The sequence below is a fragment of the Anthonomus grandis genome, chromosome 12 (genome assembly GCF_022605725.1).
Source record: "Anthonomus grandis grandis chromosome 12, icAntGran1.3, whole genome shotgun sequence".
Classification (NCBI taxonomy): Eukaryota; Metazoa; Arthropoda; class Insecta; order Coleoptera; family Curculionidae; genus Anthonomus; species Anthonomus grandis.
The window spans coordinates 13,564,543-13,581,920 of NC_065557.1; the positions used below are offsets into that span (position 1 = coordinate 13,564,543).

A 17,378-nucleotide genomic window follows, 5' to 3' on the forward strand; every position below is an offset into this window, starting at 1 on the left:
TTTTTTTTGACTTTTAACACTCTGTTGATGCAAAAGTAAAACGTTACATTGATATAATATTTTTTTTGGAAAAACACTCTGTCAAGTTTGTTGATAGAGATCCTGGTTAAACTTTAAGGTTGAAATTTTTATACCGGTTTTCTATAACTAAATATTCAACATTTTGTGGATGGTAAGTATATTTGCTTTAAAACCCAATCCATTAAACGCATTTTGTACACGTCCCAAAAGAGTATACAATATACAATACTTAAACGTTTAACTTTTATGAAAAAATAATTGTATATTATTAACATGTAATAAACGTTTTTGTTAAACGTAAGCGACAATAACCTCATTTCAAATTCCTCAACATATATCACGCCGACATTTAATCCGATATTTATAGTAAATATATAAATGAAATATATATAATGTTTTCTTAAGCTTATAAGTACGATCACAGTTTGCTATTCAAAGATGTCTGTTGATCTGGTATATTTATATAGTTCAACAATATATTATGCCAATAAGGAAGAATATCAGAGCAAGAAAACTGTAAAAATATTGAATAAAGTTTAATTTCTGCATATCAACAAATCCTTCATATTTTACGTACACGCTCCTTTGATGTTAAAAAAAAATAAAAGCGAAGCTTCTAGCTTTAACTTTTATTTATTAAAAAAAAATATAATAAAGACCATAAAAGGAACACATGTAACATTAGAGCGCTTTTCTCTTGCATAAAGTAAAAAAAGTTAAATTACGCGGATGTTGTTTATTTTCACTTTGTAAAAAATGTGGATAAGTTTTTTCTATAAGCAGCCTCGTTGAATAAGTAAATAGCTTAAAAGCATCTTTTTTATAATAATGAGTTTTAGTTGATTTAAGGCTTGCTTGTTACATTAAAGTAGCAGCAATTAAATCTAGTGTCACTTACATTAACTGACTGCTTTGATGTGTTAAGCATGTATCAACTTCACGACTTCAGTCAACACAATTAACAATACACTATACAATAAGGCTAATATCAAGGAATGTAATTACGTATTAATTATCTTTGCCATAATAAGCCACTCTATTATAGAGCAGTGTGATTTATTAGGGCATGATTAACATGAGCATTAATTGATTTTGAACGTCTTCCTAACAGGATGATTATGTAAAGCTTATGTTAGGCAAATTCTAATATTAAAAAAAGGAAAACTAGACTTATCTGTTTTCCTTGAAATATTCAACCTTAATTTTAAAATAAACAGAAACCTTCCGGCTTTATTCAAGGTAAAACCGTTGATCATTTTAAAGCAGAAAATGCATTTTCAAGACCATGCTTTCTTAAAACCATTTTATACAAAGTAGAAGAAAACATGAGGGAAACGGCAAGGATAAACCAGACCTTGGCAATCTGCTAAAAGGATTTTATCCATTGTTAAAATTTACGTTACTTTTATTGAGGATGTGTTTTTCTTTTCAAATATATGATAACATGAAACGAATCCCTGTTTATGTAATAATCAGTATTTAAAGTTCAATTATTCTCTTTATTCAGAAAATTATTTATGTAGTTCATTGGGCATGCACAGTCCATATTAACTTATGGTAACAATATCTTTATTAGATTTTTTAATCGCCTTTTTAAAGGATTTTCAATATTGTTTGAAATAATCTAGTTGCTATTGATTTTAATAGCACCTGATGTAAGCAAGCTGCTTCTAAAAGAAATTAGATATTATTGTTTTATAATTTCATAGTTTGCCTATTTTTAAGAAAAGCTTTGAAATGAAAATATGTTTCGCCCTATTCTTACTATTTTTTAAGAACTAATTTAAGTTATCTAAGTAAAAAGTGTGTTGAAAAAAAATGTATGAAACAGAAAATTAGAATAATTAAGTTTTGGACACTTTACAGCGAATCTATACAACTAACAGAAAGGAAAATATATGGCGCCAAATTTATCAAATAGTTTTGCTTTTTTTTTGTAATTTTAACTTTTTCACATAATTTTTATTAAACACAAAGATTACGTGCAATAAACTAACTGCAATTCACATAATTAAAAGTACAACATCCTTATTTAATTTTACTAAAATATTTTATTTAAGATTGAATAATGATGAAAATTGAAACTACTGCGGTTTTTTGCGACTTGTTAAAAGCCTTTAATTCTATCAGTCACAGAATAGAGCTAGAATAAACTTAGAATATAAAACTTTTGCCTTTCTTTTTATTTTTAATACATTGCTTTTCCTTTGATTCAGATAGCACTGACTTACTATGATGGTTTTAAAGAATTATCTTAACAGTTATTGTGCAGAATTAAACATAATATTTAAAGTATTTATAATGGTTTTTAACTTTGCTGATACATTCGTTATTTAATGCGATATTTTTGAATTAATCCTGGTTGATTTTATTTATGTAAATGTAAAGCCCTAAGCTTACCAAAGTCTTTATGCATAGCTTCCATATTTTTTGAACCGATGTATTAGTTATTTTTCCCAAAAGTTAAAAAAAATATGTTTTTATAATTTTTTTGATTTATTTCATTAAAAGGTTGATTATCTTATTATTGGCAATTTGGTAATGGGGTTCGTACTTCGAAGTTATATCTAGACCAAAGGAGTTATATCTAAAAGTTTTCAATTTTAAACTGAAAAATTAACTAATAGTCTGTTAATATAATCAATAATTAGTTAGATCAAGAGATCTTTTAAGTATTTAGAAAGAATAAGTATAATAGTATTAACGATTGAACTTCAAAATTGGTCAAATCACCCTTAACCAATTAATTACGAGTATGTGGAAAACTAACTAATCATTTCTCTAAGGGTTATGCTAAATATATTACTATAGTTTAGGATGTACAAGCGGTCTTTTGAATCTTTAGAAGAAATTAGTTTAATAGGTATAGTTATACTAAATACAGCCTTCAAGAGTCGCTGGAAAATATTTTTCCCAGAGAAAAGCATCAAGTGCTAGTCAAATAGGCGTGGAGCACGATTCAAGTGCGTAACTCTTATTCCTGCTATTAGATTATTTCTCGATATGCCGTAATGATTACTTCAGATATTTACAAAAATAACCATATAATCATTTCATGTGTTTATTGTCTATTAATATTGCCTATATGACGGTATTCTGCACATGTTCAATTCAACAATAGTAAAATTGAATTTTCGTTAATAACTTGCTAATCCGTAAACCAAACGAATTCTAGAGCAAAACATAAATTGCATTTGATATTCGAAACATGTGCGGGCAATCGTAAAACTCAAATAGAATTTCCTTTTATGAGAGGACGACTAATGGTACATCACGAGTTTAATTTATTCCTAAATAGACAAGCTCTAACCAGGTTTCTGTTTTATGAAAATACCAAATTTCATTGAAAGATCATGATAATATTAGCTGCGCATTTATTAAGTAACTCTTAATTTCTTATGCCAACAATAATATGTCCAACAATTTATACAACCTCATTTATAGATAAAATTAAAATCCATAAAATCTAGTCATTGTCTCTTTGTCAGTTGGACATATTTTTATATAGGAAAACTTAGTTAATTCTTTATGTTCTTCCATTATTTCTACAAGTGCATCATTTCCGATTCATGTCCTAATTTAATAAGAGTCCAGCCGTATTTTACCTCTTACATAATCGTGTCTGTAAGAATTATGCAATGTCTGCTAATTAATATTGCATCCACTTTATACGTCTTATTTTGGTTGTTTTATAGGGTATTTGTATTAATTTAAATAGTAGAATTATGCGGTTTTCGCTAAGCCACACGGAATTCGGTTTGCTTTTAAATTATATGATAAAATCATATTTTTTTAAGTATTAAATTAATTTTTTTTTTCAGTGGGCTATAATAAGAAAGAAATTGCTTTTATTAGATATTCCTACGAACAATTTAATAGCGTGTTAAAAAAAACAGAGGCGTAATTTAGGAGTAACTTGGGAGATCCTAACTTTGTCTTTTTTAGAAAAAGCATCCTATATTTTTTGACGCTAATAATTTTACTAACTTTTTTTTAAATGGTACATGACACAATAATAAATTATAAAAATCTAAAAATAAATTATTTACCTCACCATTATTAATTGGTCATCAAACTACAAAATAAAAAAGTTTAGAAAAATATAACAGCATTTTACTAATTTAAAGACTATTTTTATTAATATTCATGTAGAAAAAGCTTTTCTATTTATATTCTTTAATATGTTCTTTAAGAAAAAACACAGTTTTTGTTGTTTTGGTCAATTTTTTTTCTAGCAATTTTTTTTATAAATTAATATTTGTATTTCCTATTTAAAAGATTCCAAAATTGGTACATTTTAAATAATATTTGAACATGCTATATTTTTCGTTAAAATATGACAAAAACCATGTGCTAGAAACGTTTTATTTCTTAATTTTTAAAATTATGTATAAAAGAAAAAGTCAATTTTCAGAACTTATATGTTCAGTTTTAGTTCATATATCGGTCTGACTTAAAAAAAAAATTTTACTGGAACTACAAGACATTACTGTAACTTGGTGAAAAAAAAACGTCAAGCGAAATTACAAATAAATTATACATTTCTATAACATAAGTCTACTATAAGTGGTATAACTATAATTACGTATAACTATAAGTCAAACTATACTTATTATTTTCTGAATAATATTGCCCAAAAAGGTTATGCAAAACAAAGAAATAAATTGATTACTATTCAATGTCTCTTTTATGTGGAAAAACTTATCTTCACATTTTATATTTTTTATGCAAATTAAGAAATTATATTTAGTTAGATTTTATGTAAAATCTACATAACATTACTAGTAATATTGTTACCAATATTTCTACCAGTATAGTCTTCATTATTTCTTAATCTCATAGAAGCCAAGCCTCTTAGAGAATCAAGTCGATAAGTATTATGCTAAGCCTGCTAATTAAGCAGGAAGGGGAATTGTATAAAAATTCCATCAAATCAATAATCACTATATCGAGTTTAAAAGCTTAAGTAAAAGATATGGGGGCCTAATTTGCTAAGGTAATAGATGGTCCAAAATTTAAGTCCCAACGTATACAGCGAGGTGAGCCATATAATAGCACTTCAAGTAATAAGGATCATGACCTTTTGACAATATTCAATCTACTCGAAAAAAATTATTGACTCCTTGAAGACCTATTAAAGTTAAGAAAGAAATATGACATAATTTTAGGCGCCATATTGACAGCATTAAATTTAAATTAAATAAACATTAATTTATTCTTCATAGCTTAAATGAGGAATTTAATAATAGTAACATTTACAATTATATGTTAAAAGAATTAAAAATAATCTGTAAATTTCTCAAAAAATATCATAAGTTGTTGCTACCGCTTAAGTAAAAATAATACAAATATTCCAGTCTAGGCCTCTAGTAATTGCTTTTTTTTCAACAATAGTCTTGCAACCATGTATATTTTAGGAAAAAGAAACTTAAGAACAGTAAAATTTTAGTAGCGGAACTGTTAAGATCGAATAATTTACGCATTTTTAAAAGGGAAAGATCGATTTATGGTAATTCTGACTGGACTGGTGGTTTGGTGTATTGTGCGAACAATTATACTGTTAAAAAGTTTACAAAATCAATCAAATTAATCTGATTTACCAACTTCTGTACCTTCCTGGTGCAGCGTAAGAATATAAGCTCTTATTTAGAATATTTATTATTAGAAGTGTCCTTTTCTTCTCTTCCTAAATTTTATTTAATTTTTTTTCTATTTTAATATTACTATTAGGGATACTATATTGGCAGGTTAAATTTTTTTGTTTGAATAAAACTTCTGTAAGCATAACATTATTCAGGTCTAAGGTTTTATAAGCTGTACCGATGGTATGTTATTGCTACACTTATACGTGCTGTTATAAAATTCTTTTTAATCCAACAAAACAACTTCTATTTAGTCACTCGTCAAACTCGGATTACGGTACAATAAATGCAGAGCTAATTTCTGATCATAAGTTAATATACTGTGAAATATGTACTACCAAAATTAAAGTTTTCTTAAAAATTTTAACATATTTTTGCTTTAATACGTGTAGTTATTAAGATTTTCTTACTGACTTATTTTATTAAAACTCTTTAGACGGGCATCCCATTAGAAAAGAAAATACCGTAGACATTAAAATTAATATTTCAAATAGCTGCATTATTACACTAGTTAATAAGAATGCTCCAATAAAGACACAAAAAATTACTAAACCAAAATCTGAGTGGCTAACACCTAATCTAAACATGCTCAGCAGTGTCAAACATTTAAATCGATAAAAAATGTACGTGTTTGGAATAATTATAAACAGTTTAGAAATCTTTGTGTTACTGACTCGCTAGGTATTTAAATTTTGTTACTTTTTAAAATAATAGACATAGAACTTGGTCAACTTTTCGAAATTTAGATGTACATACATTCTTCTGACACCGCAAAAAATAATGTATTACTTGATATATCTGATCCTAATGCAATTGACATTTATTTTGCTTAGTTTTTTCAAATTGTTAAGAATGATTTTATTAATAAAGTGAATTTTTACTTTTAGTTAAACTTGCAAATTCAAATGAATTTTCTGCTCTGTCTATCATAACTATTCTACCTACAGCTTCTCAAATACTTGAAAGGATTATGTAGGAGCAAATTTATGACCATTTCCTATCTAAACATTTGTTAACAAATTTATAGAGCTGATTCAAAACCTCATTAAATACATCTGAATGATTTTATGTTACGCCTCTGTATTATGTTACGCGCCTCTGTTTTAAACCTGTTATTTCGCCCGTCCATCTCTCTCTTGCTTTAAACTATAATCGAGCCACGTTATGTAAATCCATTCCGATATTCCTGTGTAACCAAAAGAGACAGATATATATCGATTATGTGCGCTAGTAGTAGTGGTGGTGGTAAACGTCTGTTTGCGTGTGCAACGGCCCCGCGAGAGGGAGAGAGTCGCTTCTTTCCTTTTGTATAATCTCAGAGTTTTATATAATAAGTAATGAACTTCGTTTAGGCATTTTAAGTTTCAATTAAAGGTTGTAAAATTGAGCCTTTAGTTTAATTTCCACCATTGGGGATGTCTCAGGCACCCTGCCGCAAGTGAGCCCCAACAGAAGTTGGTCCTTCGAGCCGGATAGCTGAATTTATGGTCCTTCGCAGCAAAACCCAAGAAACCCAAACGTTTGTATACGTCCAAAAATGGCGACCGTACGACTCCCAGCGGCCGCTGCAGCCGGCGCACCCATTGGCATGACGCAATAGTTTGTTTACATGACGAAATTGAATTTTTTGTCTGACGGAAGCAGTAAAACGAGGTTAGTCCGATCCATTTTATCATCCTAATCCATTTTAAGTTAATATTTATGCCAATTGAACCATTTTATTGCATATTATGCCAGTTTTCATCTAAATTGGTGTTTGTTTACTTTACTAACCTAAACGTACTTATACGTAAATTATATTCTATTAAACCTATTTATTCGTTTCGACTTTAGTCACCATTTACTCGCCATTTTTATGGTATTCATGCATATTTAACCTAAGCTTTATTTAAAGCAAAAACTACCTATCTAAATAAATATTATTTGTGTTTATTTTTTGTGTACACTGTACCCCACAAACCTCCAAGATGCCTAAAACTAAGCGAAGTAGCAAATCTAACGCAGACATTCCTAGTAATGTCGAACAATCTGTCCAACCTCAAGAGGACGAGCAAATTATTATTTATAATAATCTAATTAGTCGCCGTGACGCTTTAACAAATCAAATAAATCTGTTTTACACTAATATTTCTAATGCGAAATTAATTTTGGAAAAAATAAATGCTTTAAATGTACCACCTACCACTGAAAGCACTAATTTAGTGGCGAACTCTCAACACACAAACTTACCTTTCTTCCAATCGGGTGGGCAATATGGTCCTCGTTTGCCACCTATACCTCTACCCAAATTTGATGGTTCATATGAAACTTGGACTCATTTTAGAGATACATTTGTCTCCCTTATTGACAAAAATGTGCAAATAAATAATGTAGAAAAATTCTACTATTTACAATCTACCCTACAGGGTGAAGCCGCTCAAATTATAAACTCTCTATCTACAACTGAAAATAGTTATAACACTGCATGGTCCCTCTTAAAGGAACGATATGAAAATCTAAAAGCTATTATTCATTCTCATGTGAAATGTATATTTGATTTACCCATAATAAAAGATGAATCCTATACTCAACTGAGGAAATTTCTAGATACATTTCAAATCCATTTTAAATCTCTCGAAAATTTAAATGAGCCTGTAGATAAATGGTGCACACTTATTATTCATCTTTTAAGTTCTAAGCTAGATTTTAAAACCCGAAAGGAGTGGGAATCCCTTTCCAAAAGTATTGATAAACCAACAACTCAGGACTTTGTAAGTTTTTTATCACAACATTGTCGATTTTTAGAATCTTTAGATTTTAAATTAAATACCAAAAAACAATATGGTAAATTTGAAAAAACTTATGAGCGAAAATCTTTCATTTCCCAGAATTCTATTCCATCTTGTCCCATGTGTAATGATAATCACTTTATTTATTCATGCAGGAAATTTCATGATTTGCCTATCTCAGGTAAATTCTTTGAGGCAAAAAAGGCAAGTTTATGTACAAATTGTTTACGACATGGACATCGAAATGGAGAATGTAAATCTGCTCATACTTGCCGAAGGTGTCAAGGTAAACACCACACACTTTTACACAACGATTCTAATATCTCAAATTCAAATTTTAGCCATCGCAAATCTTCTTATCAATCCCACTTATTTCAGGACAGAGACAAGCAACCTAACCAATCATCGCATCGTGCCATCCCGATGATACAACCTAAACCCAACTCGACAAACCAAAATAATCATAAAAGCTTAGCCCAAGGCGAAAATGCCAATCGAAATGCCAACCACCCGACTACACTTTTAACTCCAAGTAATTATTATACCCCAAATAACGAGTCATTTTTGCAGAATGCACAGCCTCAATCAAATCTTATTCACTCGAATGAACCCACTTACTCACATATACCTAATATGAGTGAAAATACTCAAAACTTACACTGTACTAATCAAAACCCTAATTCATTTGTATTACTGTCTACAGCATTAATATATGTTTATGACAAAAATAAGCTACCTATTCTTTGCAAGGCTGTTCTGGATAATGGCAGTCAATCAAATTTCATTAGTGAAAAATTGTTTAAAAAACTTGATTTACCCTATACCTCTGTAAATATGTCAATCTCGGGCATAGGTCCAGATGTGACAAATCTCAACAAGCGTACTCAGTTACATGTTAAGTCCAGTGTAAGCAATTACTCACTAAACCTGCCTGCATTAGTCATTAATGCAATTACTGAGCTGACGCCTCAATTTCCTCTTGATATTTCTAACATTAAATTTCCAAATAATCTGCCCTTTGCTGATACATCTTTCCATACACCATCAGAAATCGATATCCTGATAGGTGCAGGATTATTCTATGAAATTCTTGGTCCTAATCAAATTAAAACAGGCAAAGGCAATCCTATTCTTCAAGAAACCAAGCTTGGATGGGTGATAAGTGGTCCAATATCCTTGTTAGCTACATCCCAAGCCAAATCTCAATCATTTTTTTGCACTAGCGATCTTCAAAATAGTCTGGAAAAATTTTGGTCAATCGAAGAAACCACAGAGCAATATCCACAAAAACTTTCCAAAGAGGAGCTTGAATGCGAAGAGCATTTCAAGAATACTGTTGTTCGTGATTCAACAGGCCGTTTCATAGTTAAACTTCCGATCAAACCCACTGTTTTTGAACTAGGCGATTCCCTGAAATCATCTTTAAAACGTTTCCAGTCTTTGGAAATAAAATTTAATAAAAACCCTGAAATTAAAGAATCCTATTCTAAATTCATTAAAGAATATTTGCATCTAGGACATATGTCCAAAATAGATCCCGATAAATCCATATCTTCTACATATCCCATCTACTATCTTCCCCATCATTGCGTGGAAAAACTGAATAGTACCACAACACGCCTAAGAGTCGTTTTTGATGCTTCTTGTACCTCGAGTACTGGCATATCTCTTAATGACACTCTTAAGGTGGGTCCCAATATCCAAAATGATCTTTTTTCTATCCTCTTAAATTTCCGAAAACATAATTATGTCTTAACAGGAGACATAGCAAAAATGTACAGGCAATTCCTAGTAGATCCCAGTCAGCGTAGCCTACAGCGCATAATATGGCGGGATAACCCAAATCAAGAAATTCAACACTTTGAACTCAACACCATCACATATGGAATGTCCAGTTCATCTTTTTTAGCCACTCGGTGTGTAAAGGAAATTGCTAACCAATGTGTAAACGATTACCCTCTTGAAAGCCATGTACTTATGTTCAATTGCTTTGTCGACGACATTTTAACAGGATGTGCTACGAAAAAAGAGCTTATCAACCTTAGAAAAAATCTGGTCAATGTACTTAAACCTTATGGGCTTGAACTGAGAAAGTTTCAGTCAAATGACCCTGAAGTACTATTTGATTTAATTCCTGAAATCTCTAGTGATTCTAATTACATTTTAAACGATGACTCCCAGAGTACGAAAACCTTAGGTATTTCCTGGAATTCAAACCAAGATTTATTTATATATACTTCAACCATTAAATCAACTTCGCAGTTTGTAACTAAGAGAACTATACTCTCGCTTATATCCCAAATTTTTGACCCTTTGGGCCTTCTAGGTCCCATGATAGTACAGGTCAAAATCCTTTTACAAAAATTATGGCTATTGAAAATAGATTGGGACGAACCAGTTCCCATGGACATTTTTAGAACCTGGAATAATTTTATATATCATTTATCTCTTGTTGATTATTTTAAATTTTCCCGACAAGTAACGATTAAAAACCCAATTTTTTTTGAACTCCACGGTTTTAGTGATTCATCCATCAATGCTTTTGGTGCGTCTATATACGTACGATCAATTGATTGCTTCGGTAATATTGCTGTTAACCTTTTATGTGCCAAAAGCCGAGTAGCTCCCTTAAAGGCTGTAACTTTGCCACACCTTGAGCTTTGTGGCGCTTTAGTTCTTTCTCGACTAATGACAAAAACTCTAACTGCTCTAAACTTACATCCATTTAAGATAAATTATTACACAGATTCAACCATTGTCCTTTGTTGGCTTTCTTTAGAGCCACGCCAGCTAAAAACTTACGTATGCAATAGAGTTTCTCAAATACAGCAACTAACTGACACCAACAACTGGTACCATATAGCATCTGCTGAAAATCCAGCCGATATTATTTCGCGTGGTATTAATCCCCAAGATTTAAAAACTTCTCGTTTATGGTGGCACGGACCACTATTCCTTTCAAAACCCTTAGAAAGCTGGACCAATGAAAATCATATTTCAAATTATCATAAAGGAAAGTTCAATCCTGAAGTTTTGGAATTAAATCCAAAATCTATATTTCTTGCTTCAAGTAATATTACTCCAAATCCCATTTTTTATAAATTTTCCAATTATGTTAAGCTTACTAATGTCATAGCTTATTGTCTCAGATTTATTCATAATTCAAGAGCACCCAAATCATCACGTCAAGGTGGGAATTTAACACCCCTTGAGCGTGAAAATGCATTGACATGCATGGTAAAAATAATCCAAAATGAATGTTTTTCTAGCGACTTTAAAGATCTCCAATCTACACATGGATTAAAGAAACAAGGTAATTTAAGGTCTTTAAATCCGTTTGTTGACAACAGAGGAGTCTTACGAGTTGGTGGACGACTTGAAAATTCAAGGCTTGACTATCAAGCCAAACACCCTATACTTTTGCCACAAGGTCATCCTTTTACCAGTCTTGTCATATCTCATGAACATCAAAGGAATTTCCACTCCGGAACTCAATCCACTTTGTCTTTTGTAAGGCAAAATTTCTGGCCTATACATGGCAAATCCTCAGTTAAGGCTGTTATTCGCAAATGTGTAGCTTGCTACAAGGCAAACCCTAAGTCTTTATCAACTCTTATGGGCGACTTGCCTAAACCTCGAGTGAATCCATCTAGACCTTTCCTTCATACTGGCATAGATTATGCAGGGTTTTTCTTAATCAAGAATTCCAAAATAAGAAATAAAAAATTTATTAAAGCTTACCTCTGTGTATTTGTGTGCTTAGCCACCAAGGCGGTACATTTAGAGCTGGTAACCGATCTAACTTCCAAAGGTTTCTTGTCGATGCTTAAAAGGTTTGTGTCAAGACGTGGCCTATGCCAACATATATATTGTGACAATAGCACAAATTTTGTTGGAGCGGACAGCGAGCTACGCGAGATATATAAAATATATGAAACCTCTGAATTTCAATCCTATTTCGTGGCAAATATGATTCAATTTCACTACAATCCCGCGAGGTCTCCTCATTTTGGAGGTTTGTGGGAGGGTGTAGTTAAATCTTTTAAATACCATTTACGACGGGTACTGTCTGATAAAAATCCTTTAACATATGAAGAATTTTATACGTTTATGGTTCAAGTGGAGGCGATATTAAACTCACGTCCTCTCTTACCTATCAGTAATGACTCCCATGATTTTGAAACCCTAACTTCCGGACATTTCCTCGTTGGGCATCCATTAAACCTCATTCCCGACGTAGATCTTCAACAAACAGCAGCAAACAGGTTGACCAGATATGAAATGCTGCAGTCTATGGTTCAACACTTTTGGCTAAAGTGGTCTGAGCAGTACCTTCATACACTTCACGAACGATCCAAATGGCAGTTCAAGACTCCAGACCAGAATCTTCTTGGATCCTTGGTATTGCTGAAGGATGAGAACAGTCCCCCATCCAAATGGAGTACCGGAAGAATCGTTGCTACGCATCCTGGAAAGGACGGCAACATCCGTGTGGTTAGTGTGCGTACATCCAATGGGAACATTTTAAAAAGAAGTGTCGTGAAAGTCTGTATACTTCCAATTAATGATGATATTTAATCTATAACTCTGTAATGCGTTTATACAGTAAACCTAGAGTAAATCCTTTTCTTTTTATGAATATTTTAAGGACTTTAGGCCATTTCCATTTAAAGGTGACTTAAATTTAAACCAACTTTGTTAACTTAAGGTTTGTTATTTTAATCTTAAGTGTTTCAGGTTTACCATTTATATTGAAATTTAAGATTTATATTTTTTATACGATTTAAGTGTATTTTAATCTTAAGTTTATTGAAAGTTACCGCAGTACTTTCAAGGGCGGCGGTATGAATGATTTTATGTTACGCCTCTGTATTATGTTACGCGCCTCTGTTTTAAACCTGTTATTTCGCCCGTCCATCTCTCTCTTGCTTTAAACTATAATCGAGCCACGTTATGTAAATCCATTCCGATATTCCTGTGTAACCAAAAGAGACAGATATATATCGATTATGTGCGCTAGTAGTAGTGGTGGTGGTAAACGTCTGTTTGCGTGTGCAACGGCCCCGCGAGAGGGAGAGAGTCGCTTCTTTCCTTTTGTATAATCTCAGAGTTTTATATAATAAGTAATGAACTTCGTTTAGGCATTTTAAGTTTCAATTAAAGGTTGTAAAATTGAGCCTTTAGTTTAATTTCCACCATTGGGGATGTCTCAGGCACCCTGCCGCAAGTGAGCCCCAACAACATCTATAGCGCTTGATAAAGTAACTAATAATATTTTTGAAAACGTGGCTATGTCATAGTGCTAGGGAGCTATTTGAAAGCATTTAATATCATAAACCATAGGCTTTTAGTTTCTTAACTTAAATATCTTGGGTTTTGTGAAGAACCAGATTTTTTTGTTAATTCATATTTATCCATTAAGTAATTAAAATTCGCTACCATAAATTATATTCTGAGAAAGTAGCTAGCTATACTACCTGGTGTATCACAAGGATCCATATTCATAACCTTGCGTTTTATTACTGATATTTTGTTACCTTTAAAAAAATGTCATGTAATGGTTCATGCTGATGATACGCAGATTTATATCTATTTTGAGCCTACTAAACCTAACGTTGCTTTTGTTGCTTTAAATGATGATTTAAAACGCTCTTATTCGAACATAACCTTAATCTTAATTTGAAAAAATTAAACGTGATAGTCTTTGGTAGCAAGAATACAGTAAAATTAGTAAAATCAAATATGAATGTTTCCGTAAATAATAATAAATTGCCTTTTATAAAACTAGGGAGTAATCTTGATTTATTTTGCTATTGACTCTCAGTTACATTTTAGTTCAGATGTAGAAATGTCAAGGTGTAAGGCGTTTTCTAGTCTAAAGATTCTTTTTACAATAGACACTTTTTAAACTTTAAATTTTTTCTTTTAATCTTCATTTATTGTAATTTTATTTATTTTCGTTGCATTGATATTATTCACAAAAATATGATACAAGTAATGCAAAATTCTTGCGCTCATCTTATTTTTGATCTAAAGAATTGTGATCATATTTCTCAGTAAACTATTGATTTAAAATGTTTATTCCATGTGGGATATAATTGAAACTCTTGAAACTTGGGATATAATCACTTACCTAATTTGACACACAATCTTATAAATAATCATTATCATAATTTTATTATTTTACGCAATATTTTTATAATACGTAATTTTGTAAATACAGGGTGATTTTCAACCTATGTGCATAAACTTGGGAAATGATAGCTGATGAGTAATAATAAGTCATAATGAAAAAAAATGTAGTAAAATATTTTTAGTTTTGGAGATATCCATATTTTTTTTTATAAAAAACGTGTATTTTTTAACGTGTTAAATTTAAACTAATTTAAAGCAACTGTTCGAAGTTGTTTTCATTATTTTCGATACAGACTTGAGCTCTTCGAATCCATGAAGACGTACATGCACGGGCCAAAGCAGGCTGTATGCGAATTGCGTCACTGGCAGCGTTTATGCGATGTCGTAGCTCTTGCTCAGTATCAACTTCGTTTACATACACTATTGTTTTCATATGACCTCACAAATAAAAGTCTAATAAATTAAGGTCAGGCGAGCGAGGGGGCCACCCAACTGGACCATCACGGCCTATCCATCGTCTGGGAAACACACTAATAATGATCTAAATGTTGTCGCACTGGTCGTGAAAAATGTGGTGTAGCACCATCATGAAGAAACCACATATTCTGCCGTAACATTGAGATTCACATTTTCAAGGAGCACTGGTAAATTGTTGCGCAAAAAATTTTATATACCGAGCACCAGTCAAACGATTTTCCAAAACAAAAGGTTTAATGAGCATCCCGTTCAGAATTCCAGCCCTTACATTTACAGAAAAACATTGTTGAAAGTATGTTCTCCGTGTAATATGCGGATTTTCCAAAGCCCAGTAATGAGTGTTATGAAAGTTGAAAATTCCATTGTGCGTAAAATTTGCCTCATCCGTAACTAAAATGTTCATGGTAAAGTTTCGGCTTAACTGCTGGTGATGCAACAACCACTCACAAAAGTGTACTCGAAGCGGCAAATCTCTTGGAAGTAGGGTTTGTACCCTCTGCACATGAAACGGGTACAGCAACTCGTGCCTTAAAATTTGCCAACTTGTAGATTGCGATGTTCCAAATCGCGCTGCAATTATCCTAGTGCTAATTCCAGGTTGTTCTTCGATAACTTCTAAAATATCCTCCTCCAGATTTAGAATGTGCCTAGGTCTAATAGCTCCTCCATCTTGTCCAGGCCGCGGCCGCAAATTGCCAGTTTCTCTACCGCACGTAAGAAAGCCCCACGTCTCGGGTGATATCTTCGGGGAAATCTTTGGGCATACAGATCAGCTACTGCCACTGCCTTCTGATGCGTTTCTCCGTAAATCAAAACCATGTCGACAAGTGTTTCGTTTGTAAAAATGTGCGCCATTACATTTGACGCTTTTATTTTGTTCGTGTGAAAATAACGATCGAAAACGATCACAGCAACCAACAGACTAAGTACTGCTAAAAATTTCAAACAACAAATTCCAAACAGTATGACTTGTTTACTATCAGTTATTAATAAACAAAATAAGTTCGTCTGGTACACGTTCTGTTGACATTTGTTTAACTTTATTTCAGAAACCAAAAATATTTTACTACAATTTTTTCTCAATATTACTCATTATTGATCTTCATCTAACATTTCCCAAGTTTATGTGCATAGGTTGAAAATCACCCTGTATAAAAAATATAATGAAATTTTCAATGCCCCAATTTCAAATTTTATCGAATTAATTCTTTTATTTGAATCAAGTTTTTATACTAGATCCTTTTAATACAATGCAACTTACTTCCCGATGAATTTTACCTCCTCAATTTGAACAAATTTAAGTTTAAATTAAAAAAAATATCTTCTAGAAAAACAAAGCTGTCTAGTAAATGTGTGACTTGAATTTTTTTCTTTTTTCGTACAAAGAACTTATTTTTTACTTATAATATACTACTAGTTTCCTGCCCCATTATTATTAAGAATATTATTATTATATTATATTTTTTTAAATTGTTTGGTATTGTTTTGATCCATGTATCCATCTTTATTTTTTTTCCACTGCGATAACTCAGTATATTGATTTTGGTATGTATAAAGGCAATAATCAACAGTTATTATAAACGTATTTTTTTTTTCTAATAAAATGTGGTATTTATTTATTTATTTTGTTAATTTAATATTGCTCTCACTTCATTTTATGCTGTGTCTTATTTTGATTGTTTTTCTCTGTATCTGGATTATTTTTGACAAGAGAACTTTGCAATTTTCGTGAATTTGTACTACTTATATTGCTCTAAACAGAATTTAGGCAACTTGTTTAGCCTCTGAGATACTGGTAAAAATGAATAACTTCTTAACCATTACAATAAACTCTAAAAAAAAACGTAAGACTGCTTTAGTTTTAAGAATATCAAGAAAAAACAGACAACGATTTTTTAACTATAAAAATGCAAAACTAATAGTTAAAAATCATATGGCTAGTATTTGCTGTTCCGAGATAATATAAATATTATTTTAAGAAGAAAAATAAATATAACTTTTATTTAGATTTTTGGATATCTTTAAAAGAAAAATAATTTAAATCCAAATAACACTACTTCTAATGATTGACTTATTTACTGTTATTCTAGTATTAATATTAATAGAAAATTATTTATTAAAACCCTCTCATTTAAAGTTCTATGGCTCAGGTCAATTTTCTTGAAATGTTTTTAGTTCCCATTAAATAAGTCATAAAAATGTATGCATTTTAATCAATATTCAAGATTTAAACATTATATTTTATTTATAAAGAAAAAAAAACAGCTTTAGGTAAGCTGTCCTAAAAATTATAAGTAGAATTTGTAGTTAAGTTCGCATATGTACTAAAATTTTG

The 17,378-nt window shown here is 31.2% G+C and overlaps 1 protein-coding gene across 5 annotated transcripts in view; it reads left to right on the top strand.

Moving 5' to 3' along the window:
- Positions 1–17,378, top strand: part of LOC126742702 (zwei Ig domain protein zig-8-like) — a 389,553-nt gene that overhangs the window by 272,491 nt on the left and 99,684 nt on the right. The window lies entirely within an intron of this gene.